Raw genomic sequence first — 16,878 nt, 5'->3', positions numbered from 1 at the left:
GAAATGAGTGTACAAAACATGGTGAAATGTATGCTTGTACTGTACAGTGATTGCCTCTTCCAGATTTCCTATTCTTTTGCATGCTTGTCACACTTAAATGTTTCAGATCAACAAACACATTTAAATATTAGACAAAGATAACACAAGTAAGCACAAAATGCTGTTTTTAAATGAAAGTCTTTATTATTTAAGGGAAAAAGAAATCCAAGCCTACAGGGCCCTGTGTGAAAAAGTGATTACCATCTAAATCTAAGAACTGGTTGGGCAACCCTTAAGGCCCCATCACACTAAGCGATCTCGGTAGCGAGATCGCTGCTGAGTCACAACTTTTGTGACGTACCAGCGAGATCGCTGTGTGTGACAGCGATCAGCGATCGGCCCCCCTGCCGGTATCGCTGATCGCTGGAAGAAACGTCTGGACATTTCTTTGGTCGCTGGTCTCCCGCTGGCCAGCACGCATCGCTGTGTGTGACAGGCGGGAGACCAGCGATCAGCTGTAAAAAATCATAAAAAAAATAAAAAATATAGTTATTCTCACCTTCTGACGTCCCGTTCAGCCATCCCGCCTCTCTCCACGCTCCGGTCCCAGTGATCCTTTGCACGAATGACCGCGAGACTTTGTTATCCCTCGAGACCGTGACATCTCGCGGTCATTCTCGCAAAGGATCACTGGGACCGGAGCATGGAGAGAGGCGGGATGGCTGAACCGGCTGTCGGTGAGAATAACAATATTTTTTATTTTGATTCTATTTTTTACAGGGATGGCCAGCGAAGCCGGGCGCTCGGCATCGCTGTGCTGATCGCTGGTGAAGCTGTCTGTGTGACAGCTCACCAGCGATCACATAGCGACTTACTAGCGATCCTGACACCTTGATATCGGTGTCGGGATCGCTGGTAAGTCGCTTAGTGTGACGGGGCCTTTAGCAGCAACAACTGCAATCAAGTGTTTGTAATAACTGTCAGTGAGTTTTTTTTACAAGGGCCATGTAGGTTTAGATTTATTTTCCCTTAATAATAAAGCCCCTCATTTATAAACTGCATTTTGTGTTTACTTCTGTTATCTTTGTTTAATATTTAGATTTCTTTAGTGATCTGAAATATTTAAAAGGAACCTGTCACCAGGATTATGCACAGTAATCTACACACAGTGTCAGGTCGGTGCCATTACACTGATTACAATGATACCTTGGTTGATGAAATCTGCCTTGTGGTTGTTGTTTAATCCTTATTTTCAGTTTTGAGTTAATGATAAGCTCATGCACCGGGGCGGTCTCTGGGGGTGTCTTCATGTGGTGCTCTGATTAGGTATTCATAATGATGGCTCCTGACAGGCCACTGATCTCTCAGTTTCCTGCCCCTAGTTTACATAATGAATATTATATATATTTAAAAAAAAAATCCACTTCTGCAGGCAGGTACCTACACTGCACCATGATTGCATATTGTGCATTTAATTATTCTTTATGATGGTATAAATTAATTTCTAAAAAAAAATCAGTTTGAAAATGGCGCTGGTGGTGCCATCTTGCTAGAGAGAAAAAAATTGTCTCCACTAAGATGGTGCCGTGCAGTAGCATCTATCGGTGATTCGATAGATGCTACTGTGCAGGCGCTGGCAGCGCGCCATCTTGGAAGAGGCCTGCCTGCAAAAAAGGGATTTTTTTTCAATATATTTAATATTCATTATGTAAACTAAGGAGCAGATCAGTGACTTGTAAGCAGTCTGCATTATGAATACCTAATCAGAGCACCACATAAAGAACCTCCACAGACCGCCCCGGAGCACGAACATATCATTCACTCAAAACTGAAAATTAAAGATTAAACAACAACCACAAGACGGATGTCATCAACCAAGGTATCATTTAAATCAGTATAACGACGCTGACCTGACACTGTCTATAGGTTATTGCGCACAATCCTGCTGACAGGTTCCCTTTAAGTGTGAATAACATGCCAAACAATAAGAAATCAGGAAGAAGTGGGCAAATACTATTTCATATCACTGTATATATTGTGGTAGGTCGACTCACTCGGCTTCTTAAAGAGGAAGCATTTCTATTTAAGCCACATAGCCACATAATCAAAAAATATAAATACAACCTTTGTCCAGCACAAGGTAAGGCTAGTTTCACACTAGCGTTTATTCGACGCAGCGCACGGCGCTGCTAAGCCCCGCCCCCTGCCAGCTCCCTGCCCGCCCCATCCGGTCATCGCCGCCTACTATTGCACACGGCTGTAATAGGGTGCGCAGATCGTGTGCTGGCCGTGCACTAGTAGGATTTTGGCATGCACTGCACACTTTTGAAGGAGTGCCGAGCGCGCCGAAATGCAGCATGCTGCGTTCGGCGCACACGGGCGCACCTTCAAAAGTGCGCAGCACATGCCAAAATCCTACTAGCGCACAATCTGCGCACCCTATGCTAAAGATAGGGTGTGCAGATTGCATGCAGCCGTGTGCGATAGTAGGCGGCGATGACCGGATGGGGCGGGCAGGGAGCCGGCAGGGGGCGGGGCTTAGCGGCGCCGTGTGGAATAAACGCTAGTGTGAAACTAGCCTAAGACATAAAGTAACAAGTCCATGCAGTAATGCTGGTTAGCCCATCTGGCGTCCAGCTTCTTAGTCCTTTTAGCAAAGGCATTGAATCCAGGAGATCTGCAACCTCAGAAACAGCTCTCCATTTACAAAGTGAACCACACCCAGGGATGGTGATGAGGTGAGCAGCTTTCTCTCCCAACTGCTAGGTGTCCGACTTGTGGTCTTTTCCGATGAAGAAGTCTTTTGTACTTTGAAACGCGTAGAATAAACCGCTATCCATTTGACATTCTGGGCTATACGTCTCATCACCGATCAGCAAGCGCGGAAATCATGCACAAACCTTTCCTTTCTTTCCTGGATAAATTAAGTAATTGCAATTGTTTAATTTAGCATGTTGATGGGTCTGTACCTTAAAATAGAAGAACACACTGTGTTTTAAAGGATATTGGCAAGACTAGAGGGTTAGCTTGGAAAGCAGCCATTACATTTTTTTAGCTGTCTGACACTTTTCCACTGAAGCCAACCATCATTAGTGTTACTACTAGCTGTAACAAAACATTCACATATACGCTTTCCAGTAATATAAAAGATATGAGTAAGCAATTCATGGCAGTACATACATGAAGCATAGCTAAACCATTTACAAGGCTAGTCATATCACAATAGTGTAAGCACCTTCATGTTTTCATGCTACATCTCATTTCTGTGCTTGTGCCCTTTTGTCCTAGATAGAGGAATATCTAAACGAACAAATCACTCACCACAACTGTTCATTTGAAGTACCATACGTTCTTACAGCTTCTCTAATACAAGGTAAGTGAGCGGCTTAACTACTATGCTGCCACTGTAGTGCACCACGGAATTACACCTATATGTATTATACGGGAAGATGCCTGCTGTCCACAATTGGAGGCTTTCTGTACCTACTGATACACTTGCCCTTGACTGAAATTAGTATTTTATTATGGAAATAGACACTAGCCAGATTTCAAGAATACTGTATGGTAATAAAAAAATAAAACTTTTTTTGGTTCTGGACTGTGTGGCTAATGTTACAATTACATGCAGATTTCTTCTACATGCCAAGGCCTATTAAAATAGCTGCTATGTGCTCCTTCAGATTCCAAACCTTGGAAACATACAAAACATACAGAACTGAGCAGGCTCTCAGATTCACCAAAATAAATGTTGTAAAATTTGGAATGCTTACTTTTAGGGATTAATCAGTTTTTGTCACATAAGAAAAATGGACCGATTATTTTGATCAGACTTTGATCAGAATTTGAGCAGAGTTTTATCATAGTGGGGTCCAGGTGCCATTCCAATTTTCTCATGCAAGGAGAAAAAAAAAAGTTTCTTCATCATCTTCTTGAAAATCAGATTACAATCGGATGACATCTGAGTGCAGTTCGTTTTTCTTCATGGACCCATAAACTTGCATTGACAATTTTGACCCAACCCGCAGATCAAAATCGGACAAATCTTTGCAATTTTCTGCAGACCGCTTGGTCCTTGGCCTTGGAAAACCGTGGATAGCACTCGTACGTGAAAATCGGACGTCTGAATGAGGCCTCAGGCTGTGCTTAACAAAATCTTGCGCCATTCACCCTGGGTGATTTCCAAATTACATTCCAAAAATCAGTTCAGTTATCAGCTTTCGTCATCATTTGATCCTTCTTATGACAGCCAACTTCTCTTCCTTCTTGTTGTTCAGCCGTGCAATATTCTCCCAATAGATGGTACAAACATTAATGGTCTATTAGTGTATTATACAATACATGGAATAACTTTATTTTTTAACTATTCTATAACTTTTAATCAGAGCTCTGTGAACTATATGTGAACTATTTACTGACATCCAAATATATCATTCTGTAACTTACATAACGACTTGTCATGTTATGATATGTCACACCCTGCCCTTTGAGGTGATACCTAGTCCTCAGGATGTAATGGCACGCATAGAAAGCATATGCTTCATATATTTCACTCTGGAGATAAATGATTGTGTGTGCTGTTCTCTGGGAAATCTACGAAAACACTGCTTTTGAATAATAAGCCCTTGGAGGTCTAACTTACATATTCTAACTTGCATTTTTTGCTGAAGGCTCAAAGCCTGATTTGCAGATCTGTCAAAGTCCGGGTGGGGATAAGGATACTGTATATTTGATTTCATCCATTACATCGTTTGCTTTCATTTTTCAGTGAGTCTATCATTCTTTTGTCTGAAAAAAAAAAAAATTAGGATTTGATTAAAATGTAATAATTACACTGTTGAACAATGGCGCAGATGACCTAAGATCAGTGTGCCAGAATTCTGACTCAATCTGAGTAAAAAAAACTGACCTACACATATTGCATCTCATTTATTATGTGTTTTAGACACTAATTTGCTTCTTACTAGATAAATGACAGAGAAAAATGAAGCGTGGCTTATCCAAAAAGGGACATGGCTTGATACGTGCCACAGTAAAACACTTTTTTTCACTTAAAGTAAGCCAATTTAGCGTTAGTATAAAGTCAGACAAAAGTGGCTAAAAATGCGTCGGCTAGATCATACAGCGAAAACCGCTGGGATAATTTTTTTCCATTCAATTTAGTCCTAAACTGCATAAAATTAAGACAGCTGTTATGAATGAGTCACCGGAGGAGGAAAAAACAAAAATGCAATCTAAGTCCAGAAAACCGGAGAGGTTGGTAGCTAGCGGATTGCAGACCCCTGATCCTATTCACAACAACTAACAGTAGCCGTGGAGCATTCCTACGGTGGTCCTAGATGCCTCTTCACAGCCGGAGAACTAAATAAGCCTAAAGAAAGAAAGGGGAAATCTAAACTGCCCCAGAGCAGACCCCAAAGCAATAGACAGCCCCCAACATGTATTGTCGGTGAAAACAGATGAAAACACAAACACAGACAGAAAGACAGGCAGAGCAAACGATGGGGCCCAACTAACTGGATAGGAAAGGACAGAAAAGATGCTGGCTGCAATACGAAAAACCCTACCAAAAATGTCCCAACACGTCTGATAGGAAAAACGGCCCTGAAGTCACTAGACTTCAAAATCCCTATATCAGCACTCCGATATATTCTGAAGACAGAGCAAAGAGATTTAACCGATCAGGGACAAAAATGGAAATTCAGCAGAGCCCCAGCCGGGGCTGGCAGAACACAAAACTAAGCAAATCAGACAAAATCTCATGGAACAATAACAGAGCAAAACTTAGCTTTAGAAGACAGGAACTGAACTGAAGGCCAGAGCTCAGAGCAGAGAAATCACCAGCAACCCTACAGGGCGTCGGCTGCCTTATATCCACTCAGAGATTCCGGATGTCCAATCGCAATCCACCTGTTCAGGTGACAGGTTTCTCACATCCAAATCAGTTTCACCACCTCCTTTCACCAGCAGAGGGAGTTCATCGGACATCAAAGGTGAATGAGAAAATGAGCTCACAACAGACAGCATTAATAAATGGGCACAAATATGCTTTTCACCAGCAGTGCAGTCATTTAGATATAATGTGCTGTGGTTGGTCATCATTCCATATGTTTTTAATGCATTGTAACATAGTAACATAGTAACATAGTTATTAAGGTTGAAGGGAGACTAAGTCCATCTAGTTCAACCCATATCCTATCCTAACTTGCCCTAACATGTTGATCCAGAGGAAGGCAAAAAAAAACCATGTGGCAACAGTAAGCTTCACATTGGGGAAAAAAAATTCCTTCCCGACTCCACATACGGCAATCAGACTAGCTCCCTGGATCAACGCAATATTAAGGAGACTAGTGTATATACCCTGTAATATTATACTTTTCAAGAAAGGCATCCAGTCCCTTCTTAAATTTTAGTAGTAGTAGTAGTAAAAAAAATGTATCTATTATGTGATATCAAATATTTCTGCAATTGGTTTTAATAAAAACCTTGTAGCCACTCTGCAAAGTGCATGGATTGGAAAACACTACAAGCTGCTCAATCCTGTTCAGTCTTAATCCCGGCATTGGCTGCTTGTCAGGTCAGAATAAGCAAACAAAATAAAAACAGCTGTATTCAAACCAAATTTGTGCTTAGATAACCATTCACGAAAGGGAGTAAGGAGCTATTTAATGATCAATATTTTTTGTGGAATAGAGCAAACAGTAATTCTACAATCTATGCTGGGCTGGGATGAACATGTTTGCGAGTTAATGTGATTGTGTCCACCAAGTTTCCTGTGCTAACTAGAAAAAGTTATTTTTCTTTTTATTATGTGATTTTTTTTATTTACATTTCTATATTTTCAGTTAGATTTCTGCCATGTAAGAACATACAGTTCCATATTTCTAGAAATTCTCTAATACTCGGTTAGGCTAAGGACACTGATTAATGCGACCACAGGCAGATATAGAAAGCCGGACCCCAGGCCAATGATAACATTCCTTCAGCAACCACTTTTCTACATTCCTGCACGTTCAGTTTACTAAAAATGCTTGGACCATCTTCGTTTCGTAGTTTAGATTTTGTCTTATCTGAATTTCTTCAGTACTTACATAAAATAGTTTTATCTATCAACAATACAAAATAATACTTTGAAAACAAACAATGTATATATATATACTGCTCAAAAAATAAAGAGATCACTTAAACAACCCTCAATAAAGGATTGGTTCTGCAGGAGGGGACCACAGACCACATCTCAGTACCAATGCTTTCTGGCTGATATTTTGGTCACTTTTGAAAGTTGGTTGTGCTTTCACACTCGTGGTAGCATGAGACAAACTCTACAACCCACACAAGTGGCTCAGGTAGTGCAGCTCATCCAAGATGGCACATCAAAGCGAGCTGTGGCAAGAAGGTTTGCTGTGTCTGTCAGAGGATGGAGGCGCTACCAGGAGACAGGCCAGTACACCAGGAGACATGGAGGGGATTGTAGGAGGGCAACAACCCAGTAGCAGGACCGCTACCTCAGCCTTTGTGCAAGGAGGAACAGGAGGAGCACTACCAGAGCCAAGAAAAATGACCTCCAGCAGGCCACAAATGTGCATGTGTCTGCACAAACGGTTAGAAACCGACTCCATGAGGATGGTCTTAGTGCCCGACGTCCACAGATGGGGGTTGTGCTCACAGCCCAACACCGTGCAGGACGCTTGGCATTAGCCACAGAACACCAGGATTGGCAAATTCGCCACTGGCGCCCTGTGCTTTTCACAGATGAAAGCAGGTTCACACTGAGCACATGTGACAGACGTGACAGAGTCTGGAGACGCCATGGAGAGTGATCTGCTGTTTGCAACATCCTTCAGCATGACCGGTTTGGCAGTGGATCAGTAATGGTGTGGGGTGGCATTTCTTTGGAGGGTCGCACAGCCCTCCATGTGCTGGCCAGAGGTAGCCTGACTGCCATTAGGTACCGAGATGAGATCCTCAGACCCCTTGTGAGACCATGTGCTGGTGTGGTTGTCCCTGGATCCTCCTAATGCAGGACAATGCCAGACCTCATGTGGCTGGAGTGTGTCAGCAGTTCCTGCAAGATGAAGGTATTGAAGCTATGGACTGGCCCGCCCGTTCCCCACGCCTGAATCCGATTGAGCACATCTGGGACATCATGTCTCGCTCCATCCACCAACATAACATTGCACCACAGGCTGTCCAAGAGTTGGCGGATGCTTTAGTCCAGGTCTGGGAGAAGATCCCTGAGGAGACCACTCGCCGCCTCATCAGGAGCATGGCCAGGTGTTGTAGGGAGGTCATACAGGCACGTGGAGGTCACACACTGAGCATAATTTTGACTTGTTTTAAGGACATTACATTCCAGATGGGGTCCACACACTCTCAACATTCCACTTTAATTTTGTGTGGGACTTCAAATCAAGGCTTCCATTGGTTAATAAAGTGTAGTGACCCAGTCCAGAGTGTGTCTGTCCCTTTAAGTAATACTGAATTGTGAGTAGCTTCTGTACACTACTGCTCACTCTCTAACTGGCTCTCTATATTATTTGATTATTTGTGAGCTGTAATTCTCCATTTCTAGTCACATTCATTTTAGATGCAAAGCATTTCTCGTTTGCTGTGTTCTGTCGCCATCTAATGGTGAAAGTGTACAATGACTGAATTGTTTTTTAAGGATCTGAGATGTGAATTCAGTCTCCTATTGGCCAGCTCCTAGTCACATGGTCAATAGGAGGAGCTGTTTTCCAGGCAAGTCTAGAATGTTCTTTAGTCTGAGGGATGCCTTCAGGGAGAGGAGAACACACGTGGAGGAGGTTTTTACCTCAAGATCTCCTGCATCTTGAATTTTTTGAAAGCAGTATGTCCCATAACATCTGGTGTAGAAGTAACACAGCATTTCAGAAAAGGAACATCATAGCAACAGTAATATATGGTAGTGGTAGCATTATGTTCTGGGGCTGTGTTGCTGCTCCAGGACTTGGAATACTTGCTGTAGTAAATGGAATCATAAATAATCATAAATTCTGCTTTCTACCCCAAATTCCTGAAGGAGAATGTCCGGCCAATTGTTTGTGCTCTTAAGCTGATGCCCATTTGGGTTATGCAGCAGGACAATAATCCAAAACACACCAGCCAGTCCACCTCTGAATGGCTTAAGAAAAACAAAATTAAGACTTTGGAGTGGTCTGACCTTTGATTGAGTTGCTTTGGCTTGACCTAATAAAGGTGGTTCATGTTCAGAAACCCTCCAATGTGTCTGATTTACAACAAACCTACAAAGATGAGTGAGCCAAAATTCTTCCAGACTCATTGCCAGTTATTGCAAATGCTTGATTGCAGTTGTTGCTGCTAAGGGTGGCCCAACCAGTTATTAGATTTTAGGGGGCAATCACATTTTCACAAGAGGCCCTGTAGGTTTGGATTTCTTTTTCCTTTAATAATTAAGACTTCATTTAAAAACTTCATTTTGGTTTTACTTTACACTTTTTCACACAACTGTATATATTGTGACAAAGTCACTGGTAATGTAATAGAGGGAGGATGTGTGCCACTGTGCTTAATGGCGTCAGTGATATGAAACAAGAATATTTTTCTCTAGCAAACTAAGTGTTGTGAGCATTAAGTTATTATTATTTATTTATATAGCACCATTGAGGCAAAATGGGCTGGTTTCATGTGGACCTATATAGAGCAGGAGGGAGGAGGTGCACTTTATCTCCACCTACAGAGCTGCCAGGACCTGTGTGATGTCATGATCATGTGGTCAGTCACATGGTAGAAAGATTCACATGGTCTGGGGTTTAAATAAATGGGCTCCAGAGGAAGTCTTAGGTCAGCAAGACTGGAGAGTGGATTCTCCAGTGGTTTTGTGACATGTGGAAGAAAGACTGAACCTGTGTTGCTCCAGAGAGGGATGTTACCTGCATAAGTATGGACTGTTTTGCAGCATTTTGTATTTCTCTGTTTTCCTGTTTTAGCCCTAAAGGCTGTGTTTATTTTCCACTTCTAGTTGGTTTATACTGCATTATAATAAACCAACTGAAGACTTAAAGAGAAAGTGTTCCTGTTTTTCCTACCTCTGTGCACCAACATGTGAGTTGACATACCACAAGTGGTGGAGAATGCGGGCAACATTCCAGGAGCACCAGCAGCAGCCGTGGTTAAACTGCATGTGCTTGGTAAAGGAAGCCACAAGCTAGCAGCAGGCACATCAAGAAACATGTAAGCTGCTTCTCCAGTGGATGCAACAGTAGCAGCAACAGCATCAGGACCAGTTCAGACAACAGCAGCAAATCGAGTTGCTTGCCGAGGCTGTTCGTGGAAGACTGGAAGCCCAGCCCACAAGTCCAGGTGACAAAACGCACATCCGGAAGGTGGTAAGACAATAAGGCAGTAAGGCGATAAGAAGGAAAGATGCAGAAAATTACCCAGGTGATGAGATAGAGGCATTTATGACTATTTTTTCTTAGAGAACAGAGATGCAAAATAGTAATTTAAGAGTTCGGCCTTTCTCAACATCATTTTTGACCACTTCACCTTTTTCATCCTGTAAAAATCCTATAGCATCTTTGACTTTTCTTTTACTTTAGTCATACCCCCAATATTATTTTTTACTGCTTTTAGTCTCCCTTGCAAGCCTCACTTCTCTTCTAAAGTTTGCCCTGCCTTCCCTGCAAACAGCCAGTGGCGGATTATAATGAGGTCAATTTGGGCAGTTGCCCCGGGCCCAGTGGGGTTAAGGGGCCCACAGCCCAGGCCAGTAAATTGCCCCATTATAACCCGCCACCGCGCAGGGCCGGATTATAGGCAGGGCAGGCGGGGCTTCAGCCCCGGGGCCCCCACCACATTCCTGCTGGCTGCTGCAATGGCACTCCATCTTCTCCCCACCTAAAAGTGAGTGACCGTGGGGGCGGCATTATGTGCTCTGCTACCAGCAGCATCTACAAGTAGCGTGAACGCTGGTGCTGCTGGTAGCGTGCAAAGGCTTGTGATGAGATCACAGGAGGTAAGGTGTCAGGGCCCCCGATCATGTGACCCCTGTCTCCTCCCCTCCTGTGACCTCATCACAGGTCCTGTGCGCACAGCACAGAGCACTGAGAGCAGCCATGTATGTGGAGTGCGGCTCTGCGGGTGGAGGTCAGTGCTGGAGGCCCCATTATTCTCTATGTGGAGTGCGGCTCTGCGGGTGGAGGTCGGTGCCGGAGGCTCCATTATTCCCTATGTGGCGTGTGGCTCTGCGGGTGGAGGTCGGTGCTGGAGGCCCCATTATTCTCTATGTGGAGTGCGGCTCTGCGGGTGGAGGTCGGTGCTGGAGGCCCCATTATTCTCTATGTGGAGTGCGGCTCTGCGGGTGGAGGTCGGTGCTGGAGGCTCCATTATTCTCTATGTGGAGTGTGGCTCTGCGGGTGGAGGTCGGTGCTGGAGGCCCCATTATTCTCTATGTGGAGTGCGGCTCTGCGGGTGGAGGTCGGTGCTGGAGGCTCCATTATTCTCTATGTGGAATGTGGCTCTGCGTGTGGAGGTCGGTGCTGGAGGCCCCATTATTCTCTATGTGGAGTGTGGCTCTGCGGGTGGAGGTAGGTGCTGGAGGCCCCATTATTCTCTATGTGGAGTGTGGCTCTGCGGGTGGAGGTCGGTGCTGGAGGCTCCATTATTCTCTATGTGGAGTGCGGCTCTGCGGGTGGAGGTCGGTGCTGGAGGCCCCATTATTCTCTATGTAGAGTGTGGCTCTGCGGGTGGAGGTCGGTGCTGGAGGCCCCATTATTCTCTATGTAGAGTGTGGCTCTACGATTCGTGACCCCCGTCACGTGACGAGGGGGGCCCACAGAGTCTGAACTGCCCCGGGCCCTGGCTACCCTTAATCCACCCCTGCAAACAGCATTATATTCTTCTTCAGATATGTCCCCCTCTTTCCATTTAATATGTTTCTGTTTTCCGTTTTAACAAGTGATTAAGTTCTGTGTTCATCTATCCTGGTCTCTTTACATGCTTCCAATTCTTCCATGTTTTTGAGATTGTTACTGATTGTGCGGTGAAAATTTCATTTAGCAAAATCTCCCATCCTCCTTGGACATTTCTGTCCTGTAGACCATCCAGCCATTGGACCTTTCCTACTCTCTTTCTTAGTCCATTAAAATCTGCCTTTCTGAAGTCCAACCTTAAAGTCTGAGTCCTCGCTTGTTTTCCTCCTCTTGCAATCCAAAATTTAAGGATAGCATGATCTCTGTCTCCTAAATTCTCAGCCACTTTTACTTCCTCAATCATCAATTATGTGGCCTAGATGCAGTAAAGGATTGCAAAGGTGATGCTAATTGTGAGAGAGAGCCTCCTTCAGGCTCAAGAGGTCCAGGCAAGAGTCAACAATAGGTCAGCGAGGCTGTGACAGTTTAGCCCTGGAGATTGGGTGATAGTGCTGATTCCCACCTTCAAATATAAAATTCTGGCCAAGTGGGAGGGGCACTACAAAGTGGTCAAAAAGCTGGGTGCCAACTACAAGGTCCCACTAGCCAGGGAGCAGAAAACCACACCAGATGTACCATGTCAACCTGCTTAAGTCGTGAGTCGTGACAAGACAAGGAACTGATGGAAGCTTAGCACCTGGGGGCCAATCCAGAAGCCAAGGGTGAATATTTCACAGTGGCAGTGACACTGTCATAGGCCCAGAAACAACGTTGCCGAGAACTGCTTCAGCGGAACTGTGAACTGTTTTCATAGTTGCCAGGATGTACGCAGGTCATTGATCACAAAATCCTGATGAAACTGCATGTGCAGGTAAGTCTAAAGCCGTATTGAATCCCCAAAGGTGATTTAGAAGGAGATGAGGAGAATTTTGAGCTAATGTGGGGGCCATTGAACAGAGTTTGGAGCTTATTGCGGGGGCCAGTATACAGTGTGGAAGCTAATGCGAGGCAAGATAAGGGCCCATCATACTGTATGTAGTGGAGCTGCCAGGACATCATGAGTATGAACTCTGTATAAGGGAGCTGTGGGCCCAACATATTGTATATAGAGGAGCTGTATATTGGGTGACTCGGTGGACATTATTAAATGTTAGGTGGGCACTTAAGAAGCGTTGTTGTTATTGTCATGCTGTAGAGTATTGTGACTGTCAAAAGGGCAAAATGTGAACACTGTTTTCTAGGACATTTGGGCATCACATTAATATTTTCTAGGGGGGCAATTTTACCATCTAGTAGGTGTAAGGGGTGGCATTTCTATGGACAGTAGAGACAAACTACCACTTTAAGAGACAAAACCCCCTTGGCTAGAGCAATTCGACATTCGGATCTCCCCTGCAATAAGACTGTTTTTGGTTCGATCTGCCTGCTAGGAGAGGGGAGGGGCTGTGTTTCCAGGGAGTGTTCTGAACTGGAAGTCTGCAGGAAGCTGGCATGCTGGGTTCTGTGAGGAGAAAAACGTGCAGCTTAGAACTGACTTAACCTGTGTGATTGTTTAAACACCCAAAGGTGTTTTTTCCTTTGTTACTGTGAGGAGCCACAAAGATTTACAAGGAAGGAACAGGCTCAGGATATTCACACAAGGACAAGACCACATTGCACAGAGCTTCCAGGGAGGACGTCGCATCATATTGCAGAGAACTGCAGGGGGCCCTGTTATGAATGAGTCACCGAAGGAGGAAAAAACAAAAATACAAGCTAAGTCCAGAAAACCGGAGAGGTTGGTAGCTATCAGATTGCAGACCCCTGATCCTTTTCACCACAACTAACAGTAGCCGTGGGGGGTTCCTACGGTGCCCTAGACCCCTCGTTCACAGCCGGAGAACTAAATAAGCCTAAAGAAAGAAAGGGGAAATCTAAACTGCCCCAGAGCAGACCCCAAAGCAATAGACAGCCCCCAACATGTATTGTCGGTGAAAAGCAGATGAAAACACAAACACAGACAGAAAGACAGGTTGAGCAAACGATGGGGCCCAACTAACTAAATAGGCAAGGACAGAAAAGATGCTGGCTGCAATCCGCAAAAAACCCTACCAAAAATGTCCCAACCGTCTGATAGGGAAAAAGGCCCTGAAGTCGCTAAACTTCAAAATCACTATATCAGCACTCAGGTATATTCTGAAAACAGAGCAAAGAGATAAACTGATCAGAGACAAAAATGGAGCTCAGCCCGTCCCAACAAAGGCAGGCTGAACACAAAACACGAAGCAAACAGACAAAATCTCATGGAAAAATAAGAGAGCAAAAACTTAGCTTTCAGTAGACAGGACTAACTGGTTGCAAGAGCTCAGAGCAGAAAGGATCACCAGCACCCCTGTAGGGCGTCAGCTGCCTTATATCCACTCAGTGATTCCGGGTGTCCAATCAGGCTCCACCTGTTCAGATGACAGGTTCTTCTCAACCCAATCAATTTCACTACCTCTCTTCACCAGCAGAGGGAGTTCATCAGACATCAACGGTGAAGGGGAAAATGAACTCACAACAGGTCCCCCAGAAAGGAACTGCAACACCAATTGTACTGTGAGTGCTAACCCTGTGTGCGCACATGTTTAGGGCTTAGGATAGGCTGCAATAGACAGAGCACGGTAGCCGTGCGGCTGGTGTAGAAGCGGCCAGTCAGGCTAGAGTTAGACCAGCAGTATACTGTACTTTATTGCACTGTTTTGCTTTTGGAGAAATACACTGATCTGTAATAGTTGGTGCACCATGCCATTTGTACGGCCCAGCTACAGAATATCACTTTTGTAAATTGGTTTAGGTCATTGCATACCCCTGTTTACACCTTCCTAACACTGCATTCCTTGCCTGTAAATAAATTAACCCTTTGTTGTTTGCATCTCATCTTGTGTACTGTAGTCTCCCTGCATTGTGGTGGTCCCCCGGCCATCGCTACATAGGCACAAAGGGGCATTATATTATGTTATGGGGCACAGTGTTGGGCATTATTATGTGGGTCATTAAAAGGAGCGATGTTATTGTGCCAAACAGCAGGTGCAGTAATAGGAACACATACGGCAACTGCAGTTCAGTATTGGGGTACCAGTAGGATGAGGTGTTTGTGCAGGTTTGGGTTAGATGAGGATGGTGCTGGTAGTGTGAGAAGACGAATGTGTCTTTGTTGTAATATTTGCAGATGTGGCTGTAAGAAGTTATCATTAGAGTTGAGCGAAACGGGTCGAAAAAATTCAAAAGTCGCCGACTTTTGGCAAAGTCGGGTTTCATGAAACGAAACCCGACCCTAGGATGAGGTCGGCCACGAGGTCGGCGACTTACGCGCCAAAGTCGCGTTTCAAAAGTTTGTTTTGAGCTCTTTTTCAGCCAATCAGGATCCACGGACACTGTGGGCAACGTGATGACCTAGGTACGGGTCACCACCATCTTTCAGAAGGGCATGCAAGTGATTGGCTTGCTTTGGTGGGCGTCACAGGGGGTATAAAAGGGCGTGCACGCCGACCGCCATCTTACTTCTGCCGATCTTAGTATAAGGAGAGGTTGCTGCTGATTCTGTAGGGAGAGCGTTAGGCAGGGAAGAAGACAAAAAAACTGCTTCTGCTGCTAGCGATTTGGCCTGCACAACACACAAGTCACTGTGTGTGCAGTGCAAGGGGAGGCTATATTGTGGTGTATCAGTGGTGTTGGTTGTTGGGCTGCCTTTTAAGGCTTCCTGACACGCTGGCATTGCTGTTTACCCACTGCTCCGCAAACTGCTTTTTTAAAAGCAATCCAATCTCCCTTATCCTCTAGTCACTTTTGTCACAGCTGTGCCATCGAGCCTGTCACATAGCGCTCAGATATCAGTGGGCCTCACACAATCCACAAGTGTCCAGTGTCCAAAAGTGTGCGCAGAGATTCAAAATCTCCATTATCCTCTCGTCACTTTGGTCACAGGCAGCTGTGCCATCGAGCCTGTCACACAGCGCTCAGATATCAGTGGGCCTCACACAATCCACAAGTGTCCAGTGTCCAAAAGTGTGCGCAGAGATTCAAAATCTCCATTATCCTCTCGTCACTTTGGTCACAGCTGTGCCATCGAGCGTGTCACACAGCGCTCAGATATCAGTGGGCCTCACACAATCCACAAGTGTCCAGTGTCCAAAAGTGTGCGCAGAGATTCAAAATCTCCATTATCCTCTCGTCACTTTGGTCACAGGCAGCTGTGCCATCGAGCCTGTCACATAGCACTCAGATATCAGTGGGCCTCACACAATCCACAAGTGTCCAGTGTCCAAAAGTGTGCGCAGAGATTCAAAATCTCCATTATCCTCTCGTCACTTTGGTCACAGGCAGCTGTGCCATCGAGCCTGTCACATAGCGCTCAGATATCAGTGGGCCTCACACAATCCAAAAGTGTCCACTGTCCACAAGTGTGTGCAGAAATTCTAAATCTCCCCTGTCCTATAGACACCTTGTACCTTGTTTTACATTACTATATAGTTTGTTGGATTTTGTCTACATTTCTACCAAAAATGAGGAAGGCTGGTGGAAGAGGCCGTGGAATTGGGCGGGGGTTGGCAGCTGGTAATGATGGTGTTGGTGGTGGATCTGATGGTAGTGGCAAGAGCAAAATAGGACCGAATGCAGGAGGTGCTGACCCTGCGTCATCGTCTGGCTACATAAGGCCTCGAACGCTTAGTTTTCTAGGAGTTGGCAAACCGCTTTTAAAGGCAGAGCATCAGGAAAAAGTTTTGTCTTACATTGCTGACTCAGCCTCCAGCTCTATCGCCTCCTCTTCTTCAGTTGTAAAAAGTAAAAGCACCGAGTCGTCATTGGAGGCTCATATTCATGAACCACACCTTTCCTTGTGTCCTTCACCGCAACCAAGATTGAAGGATGACGCAGGCCATACTACTGATTACTCCATGGAGCTGTTTTCACATACCATGCCTGGATTATCAAGTCAAATGGTGAATTACCCAGGCCAAGATGAATCTGACATGGAGTGCACTGATGCACA

General features: G+C 44.9%; 1 long non-coding RNA gene across 1 annotated transcript in view; it reads right to left on the bottom strand.

Annotated features, from left to right (window-relative positions):
* Nucleotides 1-2,529: 2,529 nt before the first annotated feature.
* Nucleotides 2,530-16,878, bottom strand: part of LOC141092793 (uncharacterized) — a 52,335-nt gene continuing 37,986 nt past the window's right edge. The window contains exons 2-3 of the long non-coding RNA XR_012232921.1: nt 4,619-4,764; nt 2,530-2,893 (exon numbers count right to left, since the gene is read on the bottom strand). This is a non-coding gene — a long non-coding RNA (uncharacterized lncRNA). The remainder of the gene's footprint in view (nt 2,894-4,618; nt 4,765-16,878) is intronic.

This window comes from Dendrobates tinctorius, unplaced genomic scaffold (genome assembly GCF_039654945.1).
Source record: "Dendrobates tinctorius isolate UK_male_01 unplaced genomic scaffold, ASM3965494v1 ptg000060l, whole genome shotgun sequence".
NCBI classification, from domain to species: domain Eukaryota; kingdom Metazoa; phylum Chordata; class Amphibia; order Anura; family Dendrobatidae; genus Dendrobates; species Dendrobates tinctorius.
The sequence above is the reverse complement of the archived record's forward strand: the minus strand, read 5'-3'. Positions and strand labels throughout refer to the sequence as shown.